This window comes from Epinephelus moara, chromosome 12, assembly GCF_006386435.1.
Source record: "Epinephelus moara isolate mb chromosome 12, YSFRI_EMoa_1.0, whole genome shotgun sequence".
NCBI classification, from domain to species: Eukaryota; Metazoa; Chordata; class Actinopteri; order Perciformes; family Serranidae; genus Epinephelus; species Epinephelus moara.
Window position 1 is genome coordinate 30,955,301 of NC_065517.1, and position 3,717 is coordinate 30,959,017.

At 42.6% G+C, this 3,717-nt stretch overlaps 1 long non-coding RNA gene across 1 annotated transcript in view; it reads right to left on the minus strand.

Moving 5' to 3' along the window:
- LOC126398567 (uncharacterized) overlaps positions 1-3,483 on the minus strand; it is a 7,309-nt gene extending 3,826 nt beyond the window's left edge. The window contains exons 1-2 of the long non-coding RNA XR_007570785.1: positions 3,266-3,483; positions 1,278-1,368 (exon numbers count right to left, since the gene is read on the minus strand). This is a non-coding gene — a long non-coding RNA (uncharacterized LOC126398567). The remainder of the gene's footprint in view (positions 1-1,277; positions 1,369-3,265) is intronic.
- Positions 3,484-3,717: the final 234 nt, after the last annotated feature.

Genomic DNA, 3,717 nt, shown 5'->3' on the forward strand with positions numbered 1-3,717 from the left:
ACAGTCACCAGATCTCAGTCCAATAGAGCACCTTTGGGATGTGGTGGAACGGGAGATTCACATCATGGATGTGCAGCCGACAAATCTGCAGCAACTGTGTGATGTCATCATGTCAATATGGACCAAAATCTCTGAGGAATGTTTCCAGCACCTTGTTGAATCTATGACACTAAGAATTAAGGCAGTTCTGTGGGCAAATTGTGGCAAGGTGTACCTAATAAAGTGGTTAGTGAGTGTATATGAGGTTGAGGATGCATAACAGAGGTTACAGTCATACACTTGCGGACAGGCTAAGTCATAAGACTGATCATGAATATTAAAAAAAAAAAAACACCAATAAAGAGAGCTAGCCAGAAATTTGAAACCAGTGGCGTCCCCAAGGGGGGCACACGGAGGGCCAGTGCCTCACTGATACAACCATGCACACCCCAAAGATAGACAGAGAGACAGAGATGCACAGCGACAACAACAACAATAACAGTAAAAAATAGAAATATGACTAATAATAATAATAGTAGTATATGGTTTATGTATGATATTAAGTCCAGCTCAGACCAAAGGTTCACAAGAGACAAAATCATTTTAGTACGTCGTAGAGGAAAGTTGCAGCGGTGTGACCTGGCGGTCAAGACCAGTCACCTGTGTCTACATTCAAATGGCTTGTAGTGGAGTCATCTGGTCAAGTCAAAATGACTGGAAACGGTGTGTTCACTTGCTGCGGCAGGTGCTCTGTCCCTGTCAAGCCCTCTGTCTCTGTCCTGACAATGTGCTGTTGATGGATAGTGGGTCGCTGCTGCTGCTGTTCGCTGTATGTGCTTATGCTCCACCCACTAACACATTCTCACTGATTTAATAATTGGCACAGGTAATTTATATTATTGTGGCATAATGAATGCAGTCCATCTGATGCTCATTGTGTTTCTGTTTCTCACCGTTTCATCACTACTACTGTACAAATGCAGCTGTAGCCAGTATCTCACTATCACTATCCTCATTCATATTTTAAGAAGCTACAAATTGTATTCAGCCACAAAATAAGCCTGAAAATCTTGAAATCAGAACAGAAGTACAGAGAGTTGTTGCATAGAGATGATACACCATCTCATCTAGTTGCATTGGTGTGAACCGGCAGGTTTTTAGAAGGTTGCAGAACGAAGAAGTAGTTGCCTGTTTCAACTCATCTTGTTGCGCATCTTTGGTCTGAACTGTGATTGTATAAGTTATAATAATAATGATCATATATGTATAATAAGAGTAGGAATATGACCAATACTAACTGCCGCAGCTGTGGGCATCAAGCAGGACCAAGGCAGCAGGCACAACCACAACCGCAACCACGATCCAGGTGCAACCCCGATCTTTGGGAACCTGTGAGGCAAAAAATCACGAAAGCAGGGAAGACTACATGTTAGTAACATGCACTGATGGGATATGAATGTTTGCATATGTAGAGAAAGAGAAAGAGAGAGGAGTTAAGTGTATCATAAGGGCCTGTGTCCATACAGTGTTTTTCTATAGCAGAAAAGCCGTGGCAGGGCGCTGTGGAGCACTTCATCCCAGTGCCTCATAAAAAATTTAAATGATGCACTACGTGTGGGTTTTGTTTCTTTGACAACAATTTCTTGACATTAATGTTAGCTAGGTAGCTAACATAACCCTGCATCAACAAAATACACGGTTAAACCCACAAATGGACTTCTCTGTCTGTGATGTGACAGTAGCCTAGCTAAAGAAGCGTGTGTCCTCAACAGCAGCTTTCTGAAATGTTAAGAGATTTTCAACCAGATGCGCTTGGAGCGGTCGCACAAAAAAGCCAAGCACCCTGAGAGCAGACACTGGGAGCGGCACTTTTTCTCTAGGCGCCTGCCATGTGGCTGCATACGTTCTCTCCTTTAAGGCAGTATCGGAGGCAGCAACAGCGCCGAAACAACCTCTGTATAAAAGGGACAGCTGGCAGGACCATGGGTGGCATGGAGATTTAAAAGGTAGCTGTTAGCAATTAGCAGCTAACTCAAAGAACTCAAAGAAGAACAGCAGCTGAAAATGTCCACAAATTGGGAAAATAATGAAATCCAGGAGCTCCTCACCCTCCAAGCAGAGGACGAGATCAGCCGCCGTGTACCAGAGATGGTATATGATTGTCAATGCGATTTGTTATTGCCATGTTAATGTCATTGTTATTGTTTATAAAGTGCTGCTGACACATATGTTAAATGTCACATTAGAGGCTGATGCTGTTGTGTAAAGGGGTGATCACACAGAAATGAGACGCTAGAGACGCGGACGCTTCAAAGATGCTTAAAACGCTGGAGACGCTTATTCAATGCGCGCTAGCTATTGGCGTCTGACGCTCAAAAAGTCGAAAATATTTTAACTTTTCAGTGTCTACGCAGTCTAAAAAGAAGCCTTTACAAAAACAAACGCGTGTCTAAAAAGAAGCGTCTACAAAAATACCGTCTAAAAAGGCGCTTGAATGCCGGTCAGACACGCTGCATCATAGGAAAACAATGGTTTTACTGGCATCGCGTTTTATCTCGGTGTGATCACTTCCTTACATGGCATGCCCATCACGCCCTTTTTTCCCTTCCATGATGCCGGCATGCTGTCTAAAATCACACACTGGAGTAGCATGATGCTGCTGTTGTTTGATTCTGTGTAAAAATGCAAAGGCTGCATGAAGAAGGGACTTCGTAGCGGCACCATAAGATGATCTCTGGGTAAGAAGGGCTTAAAGTATGATGGCACATATTTCAAGAAATGACAACACTTTTAGTCTAATATTATGATATAGTTCCTTTCAATTCCACTGGGTGTCCTCACCTTGCAGGCTCACAAAATGGTCTGTCTGTGACAACCAATCACATCTGTTAAAAGAATGCATCATACCTGACAACGGGTCAACCACACCTCCTCACTAAGGTAAACATCTCTGTCCCTTCCTCCCTCAGAGTTGCTCTGGGAACTTTCCCAAATTACTCCGAAGCCAGGACTCCTTATTAAAAAATTTAGTCCAAGTTAGGAGCTCTCTGAGAGTGTTCTCACGTTTGTGGGCCCCTGGCATTTTGTGCAACTGTTCCCTGAATACTTCTTCCACCACTGCATAAAAATACACAACATATTAAAACAGGATTGTTGTGGAATTCAAAATGTTAACTGTATTAATGTGTGCACATCAAATGGTTAGTTATTTAACTGTAAAATAAGGAAGCAAAGTATTTCAGTATGCGATTCCTTAACGCTCACAGTGACATGGTTTTCAACTTACCTATACACTTCAACAGCATAATCCCATTCCTGAAATTCAGTCATGGTCTTTGGTGTTTGTGTGCCACCCCGTGGTTTTCATTGGCCCCATCTGGCCACCCCTGTGAAAAAACATCCCGGGGACGCTACTGTGTGTAACATCAGGACATGCTTTAAAAAACCCCCAGCACAAAACATATAAATAGATCAAATACTCAGCTGATTATAGCTACATTTTGTAATCTAGTCACATAATACAGGGATTATCATTACAAAACAACATTCTCAGGCTTTTTTCCAGTCTCATTGATTTCCTCTTTAAATGCACTTGAATGGCATAGCCTAGTTTTTAGGGAGAAAAAAGAGAGCTGACAGACAGCTTAGCGGGAATTAAAAAGTGCGGGAGAGTGTGTTGACAAATGGAGAGGAAAATGAGTGTCATGGGAGGAGAAGTGTGTCGCTGTTTGTGTTTCA